Source organism: Alligator mississippiensis, chromosome 1, assembly GCF_030867095.1.
Source record: "Alligator mississippiensis isolate rAllMis1 chromosome 1, rAllMis1, whole genome shotgun sequence".
In the NCBI taxonomy this organism is placed as follows: Eukaryota; Metazoa; Chordata; order Crocodylia; family Alligatoridae; genus Alligator; species Alligator mississippiensis.
The window spans coordinates 372,979,841-373,001,839 of NC_081824.1; positions in this window are offsets into that span (position 1 = coordinate 372,979,841).

Here is a 21,999-nt window from a genome sequence, read left to right on the forward strand (position 1 = left end):
TTAGGTGTCTGAATCTATGTGTACATTTAATACATGGAACATATGGAAGAGAATCTGGGCCTAAATGTGTAGGTAAGTACTTTGTGAGTTTTTCAAAAGATGTTTGTCATCTTTGGAATTCCAACTTTTTGGAATCCCCAAATTTCTGAATTTAGGCCCCAATTCAAGATACAATATATGTAATACATGTAAATAAAAATAGCTCTAAGGGTTGTGAGCACCAGCTGAACTAACGTGGCTGTTCTTGCTAGGTATCTAGAAAGAACAACACACCTCCTTAATGACCTTTTGTTGTTCTTTTTCTTTTTGTCAGCTGTACAATTTCTTGCTGTAGCCACCCTTGGTCCTTGATAACACAACCTTGGTTTACAGGTCTGAGCTATAATTACCAAAACCTGTAATATAAACTCTGAGGAAAGAAGCAGAAAGTAACCCCTTGAAACCTAGGAAGCCTCTTAATGTCCTTGAATATCCCATCTTGCAATGTAACTTAAGAAAAAAAAAATCCTTTACATTAAATGGGGAAACTTTGGATACCTGAGAACAGAATCCCAAACAACCAGAATACAAAACAAAGAGCTACCTAGAGCTAGCCAACAGAGAACATACATGGAAGGATAGTTAAAAAACCTGTCTTTCTATAGAGCTGTAGTCTTATTCAATTACCTCAGAGCTGCAAGAGGGGTAACTAGGGATATACAGTCTGTACTTCTGTCCGGAGTGTATATATCTGTAATCATTCTTTCAAAGAATTGAGAAGTAGTCACTCCTAAAGAAACAAATAAACAAACAAAACAAATTGCTGTGATGCCTACCCTATCCTCTCTTTTATAATTACATAGCCATTTTCAGTCAAGCAACTGCAAAAGAAATGTAAAGAAAAACAAATAATACTATACATCGCTTTCATTGATATGATGAAGTTCTTCAATCTAGTCAACAGACAGGGCTGTTTTACTGTTCTGAAGAAACTGGGTTGTTCCCCCAAACCATTGAATGTCATTCATTCATTACATCAAGGTATGAAGCCAACTGTAGCATATAAAAACAAAGAATAAACATCTTTGACATCAACAATGTGGTGAAATAGCGGTGTTTCTTAGCCCGCACACTTTTTAACATCTACTTTTCATCCCTGCTTCTTCATGCATTCAAGGACAGCAATGATGGCATCTATCTTCAACCAAACTACATGGAGGCTTGTTCAACATCATAAGGTTTAGAGCAAAAACCATGGTGAAAGAACAAGTACTGAGAGACTTCCTGGTTGCAGATGACCACACCCTTGATTGCCCATGAATCTTCCCTGGAAAAAATTCTTCAGAAGATTTTCTGAGTCATGTAAGAATTTTGGGATGGCAGTCAGTCTCAAAAAGACTGTGATCATGTACCAAGGGGTGGAAGAACCAATACCTGACATTACTCTGGAAGATAAATTTCTTGGTGCTATTGACATATTTTGCTACTTGGGCTCTTTGATCAGCAGAATGAACTGACTAACAGAGTTGGAAAAGCAGACTGGAAATCCAGGATACTACAGAAACATTCATGGAATTACAGCAAACTATCAGCTAAGGTGAAGATGTGAATTGTGTGCTGTCATCCCTGCTTTATGGTTCAGAAATGTGGACTGTTATGCTAAGCACATCAAGACACTGAACAGCTTCCACATGAGATGTCTGTGTAAGATCCTGAAAATGAAAGGGGAATATACAATACCAAACACAGAGGCACTAGAACATGCAGACTGACACATTTAGAAACCACTGTCAAAAAGAAAAGAGTGTGATGGATTGGGCATGTCAGGAGAATGGAAGGAAACTATATGCCCAAGAATTTTTTCTATAATGAGATTTGAGACAGCTCTGGAAAGTGGGGTTGCCCTCTATGGCTTGCAGCAGCTCAAATAGAAGCGGTGCACATTTGAGCCAGGGCTTTTTGCCTCAGGGCACATGGTCAGACATGCACTTCATTGTGGATCAAATTGTGCTACTTGGAGCAAAATAACCCTGCCTGGCTCCCTGATCTGCAGCTAGGGGGAGCTAGAGCCCAGGGCCAGCACCTGTGCTGTTCCCAGAAGTATAAAAAGCTCCCCTGCCCTGGCCCCAGCAGTACAAAAAGCTGCCCTGGCCAGCATCTCAGGATTACTTGACCTCAGGAGCTTCTGGGACCCAAGTAATTGTTATCTGGGGACACTAGCCCCTTATATCAGCTAGACTGCTGAAGTAGCATCCCAAATTCACTTTTTAAAATACCCCACCACCACCCAAAATCCACATTCTTCCACAATTAAAACAAAAGAGAGAGAGAAAGGGGTTTTTGATCAGATGGGCAATGTTTTATTGTTATATTTACAATGTTAAAGAAATTTGAAGCCTATTAGTGTCTCTAGCATCATAATAAAATAGATCCTAAATATTTATGTTTTAATGTTTGCTTTGGGTTTCCTTATCACGTGGTGGGTGTGTGATGTGAGGATGTGGGGTTTGCAGGAGGGGGTGGGAAGTAGGGTGGGGGGATGTGGGTGGGTGTGGAGGATATGGGGGGATGTGAGTCACTGTGTGGGTAGGTGTCGGGGGGGACTGTAGGTGTGAGGGTTACTTAGGAGGGGTGGGTCCCCTGCATGAATGCCGCATGCCCCTGGAGGCTGGCGGGGCACGGTGGCATTGACAGTGGTGGGAGCATGGTAGTAGTGGTAAGCAGGGAGCTCCTGCAGACGTTGCCAGCACTGTTTGCAGTGGGGAGAAAGGTGGCGAGCGGTGATCACCCACAGACACCACCACCACTGACAGTGGTGGCCAGCAGCAATCGCTGACTGCCCGCAGACACCACTGGCAGTGGGGGGGTGGCAAGCAGCAACTGCCTACGGGCACCATTGACAGTGTCAACAGCACCTTTTTTGAGGGGGTGCACCACTATGCTCAGGGAGTTCGCGTGCACCCCCAATGCATGGCCAATGGTCCCCTGCCCTGCACAGGGCAGAGCCCCTACCACAACACATAGACTTCCCTGCCTGCAGGGTCCCAGGTCCCCCCAGGAGCTACAGCTCCCTACCCCCACTAGTCTCCAGCCCCCTGCTCATTCTCCTGCTGTTCTTCAGTCTCTGAAGGCCAGAGATGAGCAGGAGAACAAGTAGGAGGCTGAAGAGAATAGGAGAATGAACAGGAGGCTCATTCCCCCCACCCCTGTTGGTTCCCTCAGCTCTCCATTTGTTTCCCTGCTCCTCATTCATTTCCCCCCATCCACTGTTCATCTCCCCCTGATCCCTGTTAATTCCCCCTGCTCCTCATTTATTCCCCTGCTCCCCACTCATTCCTCCTTCGCCTTGTTCATTCCCCCATCTCCTGTTCATTACCCCCACCTTCCATTCATACTGCCAGCTCCCTGCTTCCTCTTCCAGACCCCCCACACTTGCTGGCAGTAGCAGAGAATGAGCGGGAGGCTGGAGAGAGCAGGGAAGTCTCCAGCTTATCTCCAGGGGCTTGTCTCCAGCCCCCGGCTCCTTCCTCTGCTTGTCTCCAGTCTCAGGAGGGAGCAGGAGGCTGGAGACAGCCCCAGAGACATTCCTCTGCTGTCCCCTGCTCTCCTGAGGCTGGAGACAAGTAGGGGAAGGAGCAGGGGACTGGAGACAGCCCCTGGAGACATTCCCCTGCTCTCTCCAGCCTCCTGCTCTTTTCCCTGCTTGCCTCCAGCCTTGGGAGGGAGCAGGAGACTAGAGACATCCCCAGAGACATCCCCCTTCTGTCTCTAGCTCCCTGCTCCTTCTCCTGCTCCTCTCCAGCCTTGGGAGAGCAAGATAAGGAGCAGGAGGCTGGAGATAGCAGGGGAATGTCTCTGGGGATGTCTCCAGCCTCCTGCTTATTCTCTGGTACTGCCAGTGAGTATGGGGGGCTGGGAAAGCCAGCAGGAAGCTAGGGGAACAAACAGGGAGTGGGGAGAAGGAATGGGGGGGAGGAGTTGGGGATCGTGCCCTCCCCCCTCCTCCAGCCCCCCCAACCCCCTGCTTACCCGGCAAAAGCTGGGTCCAGGTCCCTGCAGCTTGCACCACTGTCTGCCCAGCATGTGCAGGCAGCGTGCTTCAGGACCAGGGAAAGGGCCAATCATAGATACGCGCTCAGGTACTGTTTACCTCCGGTTGCCAGTTTTTTTTTCCCTCAGGGTTTTGTTTGACCCCTGGATATCCAGGGGTTTAATTTTCTCCCTGTGCTGCAAACTTGCAGCACAGGGAACATTTTTTCATCCCTGCATGTACATCTTGCCACATCTCAAAGGGGTTTGACATGGGGCAAAAGGTACTTGCCCACTCATCTGGACACTCCATATAGTCATACCATGTATGCAAAAATTATAGAAACTCGGTCAATATCAGTGTAGAAAATATGTAAAGGCACACAGAATCCCATCCTATCTGGAGGAAATATCCAGATCACAGATCAACATGAATTGACTTTGATTTAGAGGACAGAAGCAAAGCAAAAAAGAAGAAAGCAGCATGCCATAAATTTGAAGTCTAACTTAGACAACATACAAATCTGTGAAACTTGTAACAAACTGTGTCACTCTTTAATTGGGCTTGTCAGGCACAAACAGATTCATCAGGCATCTGACTAGATCTCTTTCATGTACACTATGATTCAAACAATCTCTGGCTGCCAATTTAGTAGTTAGAGTACTAATCCAAAAATCTGACCTAGGTCTAATGCCCTCCTCAGTTTGAGAAGACCAAATCCACATCTTCCATATCTCAGGAGAACCTCCCAACCAGTGATCTAAAGGCTCTTCTGGGTGGTGATAGTGGGATCTTCTTTGCCTCTCCTATTGATCTACCACTGTGCAGCAAAAATGGCCAGCTTTACTGGTCCAGAGAAAGGATGTATAACTCTGATAGCCAGAGTGGATGTGTCCTGGACTCCAGTTCTCTGTTTCAACAACAGTTTATGCCAGTTTACCAATGGCTGTTAAAATGTAAAGTACAGAAGCAAACCCTGGAGCAGGGAACTATATTCTCCTTCCATACTGCCTGTCCTTATTACTAAATTATAATTATGTATATTCTCTGTATCAATGCATATAGAACATAGGCCAAGTGAGTGACACAGGGTCCAGCTGCAAAGCAGATCAGACTTCATACACCAGGCTCCGGTCTGTATGTTTGGATCTGGACTGCACCGCTGCTCTGCTTGGTCCTGCATGGCAGGTAACCTATGCTGCTTCTGCCCAGCCCCACATGCAAATCCTCTGCCGGGCTGAACACCTGGACTGGGCTGGGTACTTCTTCCACCTAGTCTCACATGCAGGGATCAGGCCCCAGGGCTCTCCACTGTCTCTGCTGAGCTCTGTGCATTGGGATCAGGAACCAGGGGCCCTGCATACTGGGATTAGGACCCTAGGTACCCAGAGCCCACTGCCTCTGCTAGGCTCTGCATACCAAGACTAGCCCCAATGCTACTCCTCCTGGCAGAGGTGTGGGGATTAGGACCTCAGAACTCAGTGCTGCCACTGCCCAGCCCTGAATGGAGCCCTGTGCTGCCTCCCCAGTCTCATGTGTGGGGTTCAGAAACCTTGACCTCGCAATACATTATGCTCTAGATCTGGTGTGTGAAGCCACAGTCCACAGGGCCTGATGACATGGCATGGGTGGCCAAATCTTGCCCACAGTCTGGGGGTTGAACACCTGATATGGAACATGATTTTAAAGAAACTAGCTTTTTTATAGCCTTGTACAGCTGAAGTAGATGACAGCTTCTCTCAGGGTGCTCTAATTTATGCCAGAGCATGCAAAAGACTAAAACCCTAGACCAGTGATTCTTTCAGAAGTGCTGCAGGATGCCATGCAGTGTTAGCACTGTTAGATGTACAAATGTGATTGACAAGAGATTTCAAATAGAAAGTTATAGTGCTAAAAACATTCTGACCTGTGGTGGTTCTTCTGAGTTCGTTGCAACAGAAGAATGGCTCTATTATTTATCTATAGTAAAAAAGTAAAAAAATTAAGAATTATAATTTTCCAAGGGATGTCTTGAGTCCAGTAAAGTGTGCACTGAGTCCAGAATGGTTAGCAACTGCTGTCCTAGTCATTATATCATTAAACTAAAGAAAGAAAAAAAAAAGAAGAAATCTAATAAACCATGATTTCAATGTTGTGGTCACATAATGCACCAAAGAACCTTGAGCAAAAAATTAGTTCAGCACATTAATTTCACACGAAGTAATATACATCAAATTGTATTAGTTACATCTTTTGTTCAGTGCCTTGTGTTGCAATAAACAATCTCTCCACAAATCATACATAGACCTTTCAATTCAAAATATTTCTAATGGTACTTATAATAACATTTCCTGTACACTAAGGAGCTGTCTCCTTTACTTCTCCTAGAGTGTTATGCTTTCCCATTTCCCTCAAAAAGGTTCCAAAATGAAATTTGCTAATAACTGTTTGCCAAGTTGGAACTAATCATGAAACTATTTTCCAAACTTTGCACAGAAAGATGGCACAAGATAATTTATGGTGATTGCATTCTAATATATTCAAACATTGTTTGGCTATTTATTGGATATCTCTGAAAAAAACATCTTCATAAGAAAGATATAATTGAATAAACAAAATCTTTTTTTTTTACTTAGAGCAGCGGAAAACTTCTTTCCTTTCAGATGATGCAGATACTTTCTGAGATGAGTTTAATTTCCTGGCTAAGATAATATTCTCCTCAGTCTTTCTAAGGGTGAAATAGCTTCTCGATGCCAAAATTTAAGAGTGCAGCTATTGGTGATATATAACCTTCACTTTGGAGGGGAGGATAGGTCTCAGACTAACAGCCCTGTTAAGCACGGCAGAGCTCTGTTTGTTGGGACCACACTCTCACTTCATATATTCTGCTGGTGCCAATCTGGAATAATTCTAGGGATGTTACATGTATCTATTCAGTTATAAATAAGATTGGTATCTGGCTCCTTATATTTTGTATAAGGAGATTGGAAGGTGCAGTGGGAAAATTCAAGAATGTCTAGCTGATGCACTAGTTATAATGGAAAAATAGTACTAAAATGAGACACTTAAAACATATATTTAATTTTTATGGACATTCTAAATGTAGGACCTAAAAGTAACTTTCATCAGGGAACACAAGCTGCATTGACACCGCTTTTCAGATAACAACTGAAGGCATTACATGATTTCTATGTTTATATTTCTGCTTCATATAGCTATGTGCCACATTAAACTCACATTTTGCGCTTAATAATATATATTCAACTTAACTGAAGTCAGTGGGCTAACATGAATATATGTAAGCTAAGATTTTTTTCCAGAAATCTTTTCAGTACCATGGACATGGTAGGTAATGAGTTGACTGATGAGTAGGTTGAGTAGGTAATGGAAGGACTGATGATGACTACTTGCGTACTGCAACAAGTCTGACTGTAAATAGATATCTCATTTGACCTGTGACTGACTGTTCTGGCTTTTGACTCCAATCAAAACAGAACAGCACAGCTGTTTACACACATAGCCTTTCCAGGATGCATGTTGAAGCAAAATTATATGTCATCCTAATTCTCCTGTTAAGAACAGTACAACACTTCCAGACAGTCTCTGTCACTGTTCAGGGTATTTAACAGTTTTCAGGGGCATCTGGCAGTTATGGAATACAGGTATGGAGACTCAGTCATGTTGATCCACCATCTAAGATTTTTAGTCCACAAACTAGTTTTCTATTAAGTAAATCCCCAAAGCTAAACTGTCAATGTTTAACATAAACAAAACCTTATAGAGCTTATACAATTCTGTATGGCTATTAATTGCTGATCCTTATTTACCTAGTGTGCAAGCTAACTATACCTGTAAAAATGGATTCTTCTAGATAATTTAGTCACTGTCCCATTTCATTATTATATTTAACAATATTACTATCACACATTATAACAGTCAGGTAGTTGCTACTGATAAGTGGCTACATTAGTGACGTGCTATGTGGGGCATATTTTCACAAAATGCCTAAGGATATCAGGTTTTGTTTGTTTTTTAAGTTTGATGTAGTGTTTCTATTTTTATGTTTCCATCTCTGAATTTGACTAATCATAATTTTACATGATCGCATGCTTCATTTATTCATGCCATACCACATTCATTATGTAATCCAATGTAACATGACACATATTTTGTTTGCTTTGCATACCACTGTTAGAAAAGTGTTAGAAAATTCTTGGAATATAGCTGTACAAAAATAAATATATCCTATAGATATTAGAACCAACCAGTACCTGTAATGATAACAAAACCTGCAATTGGAATAGTTTCCTAGGTAACAGTTTAGTGGAATAGGAAACATGAAAAGCTGAATTGCCATTGTTTTGCTGAACACAATGCTAACAGTATATAATCCTAAATCTGCATTTGGGCAACTGAATCCTGAATCATGCTCAGTTAATAAAAGATATCACCTCTGCCACAAGAGTTTTGCCTGCCTATGCCCTAAAACCAACATAGCTACAATTGATATCCCTGAAACGTGGAAGGTACCGTATTTTGCTGTTTTTGAAATGGAACTTTACATGAACAAAAAAGAAGCCGAATTCAACACCCTGCCTGCCATCTGACACCTTCAGATAACCAGACTGCTTCAGCCATTGTCTCGTCCTAATATGCATACTCACAGAGCGGTTTTTTAAAACTGGCCTTTCCATCCAGGAGAAACCCTATCAGCTCTGGTTTCTCCTCTGCAAGATGAAGTTTCTTTCTACCTGCCAGAACTCTTAACATATTTGATTTCTCCTTTGCCTGATGAAGGATGTTTGAGCCTGAAAGCTTGCAAAGAAAAAACATGTTTTTTGCAATTATATAGTTGGTCTAGTAAAAGATTTCACTTCTGCCTCAAGAGTTTTGTCCGCTTGATTTATGCTTATTTACGTATCCTGAATATGTAGAGTCAGTATCCGCTGTCTAAATGGACTAGCCAAATACACTTATTTTAGTAATGGTGGTAGAAATAGATTTGGAAAAGGTTAGGAGTATGTGCTCAACAACTACCTAGACCTAAATTCTTACCAAAGCCCTATAGTTTCTGTAGAATACTAGCATGGTGAATTAGAAATGCTGTAATGATTTAATTTAAATTTTAAAAGTGTTTTGTAAATGATTTAAAAATAAACATTACTAATGTAATGAATGGAGTGTTGCTACACTATTTTGAAGAATCCAGATAGTTTGCTTTCTTTGTTTCCCTCTACCCTTTGTAAATGTTACCAAGCAACTATAACACTTCACTAAGTCTTAGGGTTGCTCTCAGTCCATTTTTGGCACCAGACACAGACAACTCAAGCTTCATCTCAGTATGTCCAGTCTCAGATAGCTGGGGTGAGAGGGTAGAGCCAATGTTTTTCTCCACATCTATAAAGCTGCAAGATCAGTCAGGAAAGGCTTTGCTTTTGTCTGGTGTCTGGGATGCAATAGCAGGACAGGGCTAGGTATGGCTTCAGTAGGAAAGGAGGCTTCTCTTGATAATAACTGTTCAGAGGATGATAATTCCAGTATGAGACAATTTTCAAAGTTTTAAAATGTCTTTGAATTCACATCAGAATTTTAATTATTTTAGGATAGTTTTGCCATCACGTTTTCTTTCTTAAACAAAGCCACATATGTTGATGAAATGCCTTTCCATTTATAATATTCTAGTCAAATTGCTTAATACAGTTTAAACCTCAGTATTTTCCTCTTACTTATCTGACATGCTCTATATATCTAAGTACTCAATTAATTTGACTTACTCTACAAAAAACAAACAAGAAAACCTCCTGGTTTCTGCACTGTGCGCTATGCAATTACTTAATAAATTTTAAATAGATGAAGTAATAACTTCTGTTGGAAACTATGCAGAGATTTATTATTGAAAGTGGCAACCCCTGACCAAATATTAAACACCCAGGGAGAAAATAAACTCTCTTTATTTCTGCAAATTAATAAATTAACCAATAGTATTTACTATATGCATATGTATAGATACCATATATATTTCTTTTTGAAACTTCAATTATTGGTTTTATCCCCAAACAAAAAAACAACCAAAACCAGGTTTTAAAATGGGTCTAAATGATTTACTGTGAAGATACCAGGAAGAGGGCATTTATTTACGTAAAATGTGCATGATGTTCTACCAAAAGAAGACATCAAAAATTCCCTTACAAGGGAAATTATAATGAGTCATTAGCAGGGATTCTGGTATTCTCTGATTAAAAAAAAAAAAAAAATTCCCAATTTTCATTAAAAAAAAAGTAATTCCAAATCCACATGCTTCCTCAATTAATATGAAACACCACTATATATATGTGTGTGTGTGTGTCTATCTATATATCCTACCAATCAGATGATGGTTGGGGAGAGGCTTACTTCTCCCCTAAACAGGGCGAGGCAAAGACTACAGACCTGGCTGAGGACTACACCCTCCCTCTTCCTGATTGGTCCACTTGCAATCTGGTGGTGGAGCCTCTGAAGGGGATAAATGAACAGTGTGCCCAGAAGAAGAGGATGGCCAAAGAAGAACTGGCAAGAGCTGGCCAGTGGGGTGAAGCTGTTGCCCTTAAGAGCCCAAAGACTACTTCGCTGGATGGGATCAGCTAGTGGCCACATCCCCAGCCCCTGCCACTGAGGAGTGTGGTGTTGGTGCACATCCTGGTGCACAGAGCAAGACCTTGGGAGCTGCACAAGGCAACTCAGGTCTCCAGCTCAGTCAATGCACGAGCAGTACATGGAACGAGACACTGGGAGCTGCGAGTAGCGGTTCAGGTCTGTAACCCCTGGCACAAGGCCAGGCAGTCAGTGCAGAGAGCACTGCATGGAGGGCCTGGGGGCAGACCAGGACCCTGGATGCCACTCGGGGTGGCTGGGTCTTCAATCCACCCGGCATGAGGCCAGGAACCCGGCACATGGGCCCATGCCTGGACTGTCCAGAAATAGACAGAGACCCCAGCACAGCACAAGGCATCATGGGCCTCTTACCCTGAGCTGAAGGCTGAGCCCTTGGTGCATGTGACAGTGCACAGGGCCTCGAGTGGGGCAGATGGCCCAGAGAGCCCAGGATAGCTGTGGGGCCTCAGTTGGAGGAGGAGACTCAGTTGGAGAAGGGATCCCCCTCATCTGTGAGACTAGTCTTTTGAGAAAAAGCCCTGAAGGGGTGGGACGCCCCCAGTTTTTCAGGTTTTCTTCCTCATGGGGTATTCTGACTGGGGTGAGGAAGGCCAGAAGACCACTGGGGATCTTTCCCCCCTCCTTGTCACTGGGACACAGCCACTGCTCCAGGACAGCTTAAGCCTTAGTGTCCCTCAAACAGTTCATTTGCACCTTCATGTGCCTTATATTTTGTGAATCAGCACCTCATAATTTGTGTCTTTGTATTTTAAGTTTGTGAGTTGGTATTTTAATAGAGTTTAATATTGCCTGATCTTTATCCTTTGCTTTGGTTTTTCCTATTACTTAGCTGTATCCTGAGTGGGGAGGGTAAAGGAGTGTACATATATTGCATAGAGTTTCATGTTATATATATGTGCTCATATTTTACAGACTGCTCCATAAAGCAGACACACAAAATGGCAGTGAATGGCACAGAAACTCCTTCTGAACTTGGCAATTCCTAACTTTTCAGGGTTTGACTCTGTCACTTAAATAGCGTCTTTTGAATATAGGGGTTTGTTGGTTTGTGTGTCTTGCATGTAATTGGATTTGCCAATAATAGAAGTGTTCCAAAATCTGTTCCCCCACACAAACCAATGGGCTTCAAAGAGGAGAGGGGAAAACCTCAGGCTTGGTATGTACCACAAAGTTGTGCTGTCAGGCTCCAACCCAGTCGTGGACAGTCAGGTCTTGACCCTAGAGGTCTGCAGTGCAGACATGGCCCAGACTAGGGTTATGAGCCAGGGGTTCAGGAACAGGTGGGTAAGGAGGTTGAAAGGAAGTCTGTAAGGGACTAAAATACAGGTATCACTGAGGTAGAGTCATCAGTCATACTTGGTCTGGGGCAGGAAGTTGGGATCCATACTGGATCCCAGGGATCAGAACCCAGAGCAACTGACGATAGCTGTAAGGGACTGAACTATGGGTGGTCTCTAAACTAAAGCCATGAACCAGGAGCTAGCTATCAGAAGACAGAGGTTTGGACTGGAGTCAGGAATGTGGGAATCAGGAGCCAGGAAGTCTGGATCACAGAAATCTGAGCTGGAGCCTGGAAGAAAGTGTTAGTAGGCAGGAACTAGGAACTGGGAAATTAGGACTTAGAAACCAGGAAAATAGCATAAGGAGTCAGAAGTCCAAGGCTAGACAGAGGGGTCTCTGTCCCATTAAGTAAACAGCTGGACACTGAAAACTCTTCTGTATATAAGCAGACAGCCACAACCATGCAAGTAACTGGGTTACTTAGGCCACTGGCAGGCAGGACCACTCATGCAACCAAAGGGATAATTGGCCTGGCTGATGCCCTGGCTACTCCTGACATAGTTGTTACAGCTAGGCGTGCTCCATCTTTGCCAGAAGTGATTTTGTGTAATTTTTTAGTTATTTTTATGTAAACTGAGGGCAGATGATCATTGCTTTTCTCTGAGGTTGAGGGTTTCAGGCACTGTATATAAGAAGTGCCATACTCGGTCGTACCAACGGTCCATCAGTAGCCTGCCTCTGACAGCGGCAGTAGTAGATGCTGTGGAGGAAGATTATATGAACAGAGCATGTCTAGATTGATCCATCCCCTATCATATCCTCACCAGCATCCAAAATCATTGGTTTAGAGATGCTAGAGGATACACCCCTGACCATTTTGTTTAATGGCTATTAAGAGAACTTTTCTCCATACATTTGTCTAATCTCTTATTGAACCTGGTTATACTATCTGCCTTTACAACCTCCTATGGTAGCAAGATGGACAAATTAACCACGTACTTATGGAAAAGTATTTCCCTTTGCTGGTCTTAAACCCATCTTCTGTTAATTTCAGTCTGTGCCACCTAATTCTAGACTAACTATTCCTGTTCACTTAATCCCCACTCTGCATGATTTGATATAACTCTATCATACCACTTACCATCATTCTCCTTTCAAAATTAAAGAATCTTTGCCTTTTGTGGTAGCCTCTTCTTGAATGATCCAACTCGCTTCTAGTATGGCAGCTGCTCCATACCCCATTTATCTTTCCCTTTCTCTGTATCTTTTCTAATTTTACTACATACTCTCTCATTTGTGGAAACAAGAGCTGCACAAAATATTCAACATGTCAGTAGACCGTAGATTTTACATAGTGTCACAGCAGCGTTTTACATTTTGCTTTCAGTTTCCTTAATGATTCCGAAGTGCTTTATTGGTTGTTTTCGTTGCTGCTGAAAGTCAAGCTGTTTTTTTAACGGAATTGTAACAGGATGGCTGTAGCAAGGTCTAGGTTAGTCCATTTCCCCTAGGCACAAATCAGTCCTTGAACCCCTTAACCCACTCCTTTAATCTAGTCCAAACTCACCAGCACAGGCTCTAATGCCCAGGGCACTTCTGCTTCACAGGGCTCAGCCAAAAACATAAGTAATCCAAAATAGACATGCCTTCACCCTGATGCTAGCAACACAGTCCCTGCCTGGGGACAAGGGACACAAGTTTCAAAGTCCTGGGTGAATCTGTACCACAGAGCTCAGCAGAAAGCATTAAACAATCCAAAATGAACACCCAGACATATGAGTTAGTTCTCTCCTTGAAATCTTACTTCTTCCTTGGAGGAGTCCTCACTTTCTGCACAACCATCACCTCTCCATCTTCTCACTTCTTCCTGCCTCTTTATTTCTAGGTAGCCAGCCTGCTTCCATTCATTATTGGCAGATTGCCTGAGCCAGCTGAGGCCCTTTAGGCAAGTGGTTTGTTACCAGCTGGCTAATTGATCCAGGTTTCAAGCCTGCAGCCTGTTACAGTGGTCTGTCCCCTTAAGCTGAAGGGCTGTAGCAGTGGGAAGGATAATGAGGGCATGGCTCACTGGGAATCAAAAACCCAGCATGCAAAACCAGGGGGAGGATTGAAGGAGAAGCATTAGAGACAAAAGATGCCTGGGCTATGAGGAGGATAAGCTTGGAACAGGAAGGCTGAAGCCACAGCAGACCCCTCTTAGAGTCCAGGAGGATAACAGTTTTTTGTGTACTTGATTTATTTTGGTGAAGGGCTGTATATTCATGGGGCATGCTGAAAGGTGCTCCAGGCAGCAAATCCCAGCAGATTTAAAGATGACATCTTACAGAGATTTCCTCAGAGATGCTCAGGGGAGGGGCAAAAGCCCTGAGATGGTTTTAAAGGTCCTGAGGTGGCTATCTGGTACTGGAACTATCTACAGTGATGCCAAGCTTTCTTTCTCAAGTCATCACAGCTATTCAGAGCCCAACACTATACATAAAATCAAAATTATTTTTCCCACATTCCCTGTGCATTACCTTGCACTTTTCAACAGTGAAGTTAATCTGCTACTTTTTTGCCCACTCACTCAGCTTTGTGAGATCTTTCTGAACCTCCCCATCCTTGGCTTGGGATTTGACTACCCTGTGCAACTTAATATTTTCTGCAAACCTGGAGATGTCACTGTACTCTTAGGTAATGTTTAAAAGTGTTGAACAAAACCAGGCCCAACAAAAATCTTTGGGAGACCCTACCTTTTTTCAACCTGAAAAGTAACCGTTTAGTCCTACTCTTTTGTTTTTAACTTTTCATTTCTCCCCATTCTTCATAACGGCTCCTATACAATCTGCACACTTGTTTATCTTCCAATAGTCTTGTATTTAAGTACTTCTACTGTCCTCTACCTGGGGTTCCTTGTTCTCCAACTTCCAACACTGTCTGCAGTAGCAGGTGGTCAGAGGAAAAGACTGGTATTCTCTCTGCCACTTGAATGTTCCAGCCTACAGACTGAAAAAAAAGTCTATGCAGCACCATGAGGGGCCCACCACATTTACTCTAGTAAAACTACTCTCAACCCCACTCACTACTTTTTGGGTGTCCTATAGTTTATGCTCTGCAAGTATTCTTTCCAGTATCTGTGAGGACCTATCAAATCCTGAAGCATTGCCCCCCATCCTATTCCCTACCTCCAATATGCAATTTAAACCTCCAACCGGTATTAGGGGCAATGTTCCCAATAGAAGGACTGTCAGTTCCTCTAGGAGGACACAGCATGCCTCCCACACTTTTTTTTTATGCCAGTGCATAAAAGTTCAGTATTTGAAATCTTCCCCCTCCTTGTCCCCAGTCAGTAACACCTTTGCCCCAATTGTTTCCTGGAGCTTATTAGTCCCAGTTGTGGCCACACACCCAACCCTGTTCTTATTACTGCCCAATAACATGGATAGGCCATGCTTCCATCTTCCTTGAAGTCTTTATACTCCCTCTGTTCTGAGATCCTACCTTCTTTCAGGCATATCACATCTGCCTCCATTTGGTCCAAATGCTGTACCACCCCCACCATTTTGCATGGCTGTAAATGTTGCTTATGGTAATTGATATTAGCGTGATGATCATATTTACCCACATCTAAGATACCCACTATCCTCAAAAGTTCAATCTGTGCACTGAGATCTAGGTCTCAGACCACTTCTGATTCCAAACTAGAGATCAATCCTACCGTCTCCTCTTGTGTTCTTCCTCCTCCACCTTTTCCTTTCACCATGTCCACTATATTCAAACAAATTTGTATTTTGCCTTCCTAAGTACTGCTTAAAAGTATATGTGTGGAGTGCATGTACTAAAACTTGCAGCAGTTTCAGAAAAGGTAAAATGTATCAATTCTAGATGAACTAAGTCTATCTACTTGTAGTAATTTCCCTATATGATACAATATGCTTATTTCAAGGTCAGTGAGCACATCTACCCATGCCTATTAATGTGAAGGTGCAGCTGGCCACACGTCTACACATGTGCCCAGAATCACAGCACATTGAACCAGGGCACAGCAGCCCTGGATGGCAGGGAGCTCTGGGGTCATTCTGCCAGCCCAGGGCTACTCCCCCTAATTCAAGGTGCTGTGGAGGGGCTGGCTGGGGCATGAGGGTGCTTCATTGTGGGGCTAGGCAGCAGGCATCCTCCATACTGAAGCTCCCTCATGCTCCGGCCAGCATGTCAGTATCTACATGTGTAAAAAAGTATCTACATTTTGGAGTAAAAAACTTGTAAATACAAGTACTATCCTTCTGTGGAGTAAATTAGTTTACTCCAGCCTTATAGGGGCACATATGAAGATGTCAAAACATGTACTGCACAGCTAAGTAGTATACTATGCAGTAAATGTCTAGATGTGTAGATATGCCCAGTGTTTTCAAGTTTGCTCCTCATTATCATGTGCTCATGGAGAGCAGGGTCTGACAGTAAGGGGGAAAGAGGTTGCAGGGGGAATAAACTGGGGGTAGAGGGCAATGGGGCTACCTGACACCCCCCCCCCTATTCATTTTTCCTGCTTTAGCCGGGGGGGGGGGGGGATTCAGGGCAAATGTCCAATCATTAGATTCTATACCTAGAAAATTATTAAAAATATATAAACGTTCCATATATAGAATGTAACTATTGTGAGGTCATCTTATATTCAACAAAATATAGTAAACTGTGAGTGGAAGAGACCTACATTTTCTCATGAGCAAGTGTAAGCACTCCAGAAATGTAGAAGTACCAATTTAGCCAAAGCGAAGCAAGAAACCAAGAACTACCCTTTTCGGCATACATCTCCCAGTCAAGTGCTAATGAAGCACAAGCACTAATCAAATAAAAAGAACAAAACTCTTTTCTACAAAACAAATTGTTCAATGCACAATAAGTAATTAAAGCACACTATGCTGAACTAATTTAAATAGTGCACTAGAGAGACATATTTAGGAAAAACACATGCCTCGCAGTTTAAAATGCCAGAGCAAAAAGAAAAAAAAAATAGTGTAATAAAAAGTAGATATTATGTTTAGCCTTTAGCCTTATATAAAATGTTTATTTCTTTTTATAAAAGCATATGGTTCTATAAGAATTGAGAAACAAATATAAAAAATATATTAAATGTAAGAAGGTTGTGCACTTTCTTTTAGCTATATAGTAATGTAAACTTGTCTGCTGACTTACTTAGAGAGTCATAGTTAATGTGTACTCAATGCCCCACTTTTATTATGAGCACTTAAAGAATACAGTATGATTATATCTTTTTAATTATTTGTCAGGTTTGATATATATGAGTTGAAGACTCATTAAATTGGAAAACAGAGAATACTAGCCCCAGGGTTTTGGTTGCAGTGATGAGACTACGTTGAGGCATACTCACTGTACAGAAATATATCTAAAATATTTTTCTTAAATGGTAGGCAATCCTCTTTATTCAAAAGGTAAATATTGCCTTATGATCAGGTCAGTAAGAACACAACAAAAAGACTTGTTTTAAATCCTTTAGTCCTTTATTTTAAAATCAGTTAAGTGAATGTAATTTTTGTGCCCCTATTTGGATATTAGAGACAGCTGGAGGGATATTTCAGTCCAAGATTAAATGATGGTTATTGGCATGACAGAAGAGTTTGCCAAGTGAAAAAAGTGCAGATACATGCACATGGCATTGGGTAGATGGATTTCTTCTTTCTCTCTTTTCCCATTATTCCCCTCTTTCTCTTATTCAGTATTAAATTCTTAAATTATGGTACTTAAGGCCCGCATCTGAAAAAGTGTATATATGTGGCATGTCCTCATGAGCATGGATGTTTGGTTCCCTGGGTTCAAGTAGTGGCAGCACATCTTGCACAGCCACTTCTTGTCCTTAGGGAATGCCCGTGACTTGCACACATTGTGCGTGGCATAGGAGACAATGGGTCAAGCACTGGGCTGGCCCCAGCAGCCTTACCTGGGGTCCTGGAGGCTTCCCGGAGCTGTAACCACAGTGATCCTGCTGGGTGGACCCTGGTCAACAGCTGCAACACGGCTCATGTTGCCCGGCTCTGCTTTTTAGCAGCGCATGCTGCCTAAGCATGCACTGTTCCATTTTTTCCCCCATTTTTTTTTTTTACCTGGATATCCTGGATGGGACGTGTTTGCAGCACCGCATACCACATGACTGCACTCGTCTGGACACACCCATGGTCATGTATAGAAAGTATACAAAAAGTTCTAATGAAGCCAAGAGTATGTAAAACGGTATCAATCTTTTTTTCATCTTCATGCACCTATGTGGCACATGTATAGCTGTGTAGGAAAAATAATGACCTGTATACACAAGGCATATTTACACAAGATAATAGAAGCATAGTAGACTAGTTCTATTGTGCATTACTACATCACAATGAAAGCAGATTGAACATATAGTGTTCTACTGTGTATTAGCACCACTTAAAAGATGTGCACTGATGCTACTCCACAGTAGCATCAGTTACGGTGCATTAAGTTAGTACTTGTTATTAGTACTAAGTACTAAACTTAATGTGCCATAATTGCAGTGCATTAATGCATTTGTAAACATGGCCACAGTTTGGTGTCTTCTTCCACCTTTTTCCCTCATCTATCTGTCTCTAGTCCACATGTACCTGTGGGAAGAAAAACAGTGATGGCAGCAGGGGGGTTTCTGAGTTCTGTCTATGGCTCTTGCTTCCCATGTTCTCTTCTCCTACAGAACAGAAAATATCAGTAGTAATAAAATGTTCCTCTAGCAGTCCAGGAAGCAGACTCCTTAAAATATACCAAGTTGGATGAAGAGAAGCTGAGTGTATAGTACATTTATCCCAATGTAATTCTATAACTTCCTTATAAAAGTAGTAGAAATTACTTTTCAGGAAGAGAAATAATGAATAGAGAACATTATGTAGAGTTGGGTACAAGAAGAGAAAAATACTGTGCAAAACATATAATAGATTCAAAGAAAAGATTGAATTATAAAAAATATAGATGCCAGTAAGTATTCTTGCAGATTAATAAGTGTGGGGACAGAAGGAAAAACATTCACAATAATATAAAGAAAAGATAGGACCACATCTACCATAAGCAGCAGAAAATGAGAACATTGTAAGTTGAGAGTCTGAGAGACAAATTAGCTTTGTGACTTGGAGGGAGGGGGGTCAGTATCAGTTAGGTAGCATTTCCTTTCCCTCATCAGTAGCAGGTTTTAGGGGCCTAGAAGATCAACTTTCCATTTGGAAAAACAGTAAGAAGGAGCCAGGTATTTTTTTAGTATAATTTGTTATTTACAAATTTATAAATCAGCTCTTTCAATAAACAGATGAACCACATATATATACATCTCTCTTCTGCAAAAAAAAGCCTGGTAAGGCACCACTCCATCTGTGACAACAAACAGCTGTCATAAACACAATGGTTCTTTATGTGCCTATGGCACATACACAGCTGCATAACTGCAGTTTTTGGCACATATACACAGCTTGGGAGTCTATTTTGTTCTTCAGTGAAACAGAACTGTCCTTTATGTAGATCTGCCAGAAGTACAATAGAGGTGCGCCCCCCCCCCCCCCCCCCGTTTTTTGGCTTAGTGGTTAGGCAGAAGTGGAAGACACGAATTCTAAGCCCTTCTTATCAGCAGGAATTTTTGTCACTTATTGCACCCTACACATTTTTTTTTTTTTTTTGGTCAAATCAAAGGTCATGATTCTGTAGTGAGTGGAACCATGTGGAGGTATGAGTTACCGCTACTCATAGTTAGAAGGCACCTCAGTGAGCAGCACAGGCCCTGGAAGAAGGGAGGTGCAGAAAATTAGAAACTGCAGAGATAGCTAGCTTCTTTATAATTGTTTTATTACTATTAATATGTCTGGCTGGCAATCTAAGTGGTTTCAGAGGCAACTGGACAGTTCTTATCATGTCCTTTCCTTTGACATTATCATTATATGATTTGTCTTAAGTTAGCATTTTAATGAGTCAATTCCCTTCTTGGCTACACCATGAAAGGTAATTAAAGTGTATTGTCTCCTGAAAAATTCCAGAGACTAAGCACAAAGTATTATACTTTATTTGGCTTCCTTCTCCCAGATTACAACCTAAGACTGAGGGGGCAGTTAGTAACTTTATGCATATAGTTAACTTTGGACAATGTTTTGGTAAGGCTAAACACATTTGTTTGAAACATTACAATTAGGAACTGTTAGTATAGGACCATCTTGAATTTCAACTATTTTTATTTGAAATGTAGAAAGTCAAACAATGGTTATTTTTTAAACGAAGAAAGACAAAAGCAAACAAAAATACCAAATAAGCAGGGATCTTGATTTTCTCTGATTTAAAAAAAAAAATCTGTTTTTCGGTTAAAAAAAGTAACACTAAATCCACATTTTTCCATGATTTAAATGAAACACCACTAATAATATAGACATATAAATACATAGTGTTGTTTTATTTTAATCATGGAAAATATGGATTTCAGGTTTCTTTTTTTAAAACAAAAATGAGATTTTTTTTAATCAAAGAAAACCAGGATCACTGCAAATAAGGCATCCAAACAAAAAACAAGAAACAATGAATACAAAACAGACAATGGAATGAAAGCTACTAAGTAATAAGGCTGTGTCTACACAAGACAGTATACTATGAAGTAGCATAGTTTACTGCGCAATAAGCATGTGCATTTACTAGCCGTAAGTAAATTTGTTACCTGCAAGTGCAAGTAGCAAATTTACTCTTGAGTAGTTACTGTGTAGTAGTGCTCATGTAGAAGCTGGACTGGGAGCAAATCTGCTTCTGTTCAGCCAGCCACCAGGGGGCAAGAGATTGCTCCCTGCCCCCGGGACCTGCCTGCTACCAGGGTGGGATTTGCCACTGTAGCCCGGTTGGGGACTATGTCTTCCTGCCCTGGCAGCAGGGAGCTCCAAGCCCCTGCTGTGAGATCACCATCCAGGAGCAGGGACTGGGAGATCCTTATCTCCCAGTGTCAGGTCCACAGTTGTGGGGCTGGCAATGGGAAATAAGGATCTCATAGTGCCTGCCCCATGATTACAGAGCTGGTGCTGGGAGCTCCCTGCTTGTTGGGGGAGCCTAGGAGACATGATTTAACAGTCCAAACACAGGGTATCAGTCAGAGCCCACGGTATCATGCTAGAGTTTGAGATACATTCATGGTTGAAACCAGCCACTTGTTGAGCTGTAAGGTCCAAGACAAGAACAAGGCTGGAGCATCCAAGCCAGGAGGGCCCAATGCAGTAATAAGTGATTTTCATAGATTTCATAGACATTTGGGCTGGAAGGGACCCCAGAGGATCATCGAGTCCAGCCTCCTGCCCCAGGGGCAGGAAGTCAGCAGGGATCATAGGATCCCAGCAAGATAAGCATCCAAATGTGTCTTGAAGGCATTCAAAGTGGGTGCTTGAACCACCTCCGGTGACAGTCTATTCCAAACACTGGGGGCTCAGACAATGAAGAAGTCCTTTCTTATGTCCCGCCTGAATCGGTCGCAGTGGAGTTTGCGACCGTTTGATCTTGTCATCCCTTGGGGCGCTCTGGTGAACAGACGTTCCCCCAGATCCTGATGAGCACCCCTGATAAACTTATAGGTGGCCATCAGATCACCCCGAGCTTACACTTTTCCAGGCTGAAGAGTCCCATGGCTCTCAGCTTCTCATCATAAGGTCTGTTTTCCTGACCTCTAATCATGTGTGTGGCTCTCCTCTGCACCCTCTAAAGTTTCTCCACATCCTTTTTGAATTGCGGAGCCCAAAACTGGATGCAATACTCCAGCTGTGGCCTCACCAAGTCCGAGTACAATGGGAGAATAATGTCCTGGGATTTGCTTGAGAAGCATCTATGGATGCAAGCCAACGTTTTGCTTGCTTTACTAGCCACAGCATCACACTGAAGGCTCATGTTCATCTTGTGGCCAATCATGACCCCCAAGTCCCTTTCATCCGTAGTGCTAGCCAGTGTAGCACTGCCGAGCCTATAAGCATGCTGCAGGTTTTTCCTCCCAAGGTGGAGAACCTTGCATTTTTAGGTGTTGAACACCATCAAGTTTTCGTCTGCACATTTCACGAGCCTGTCAAGGTCAGCCTAGATTG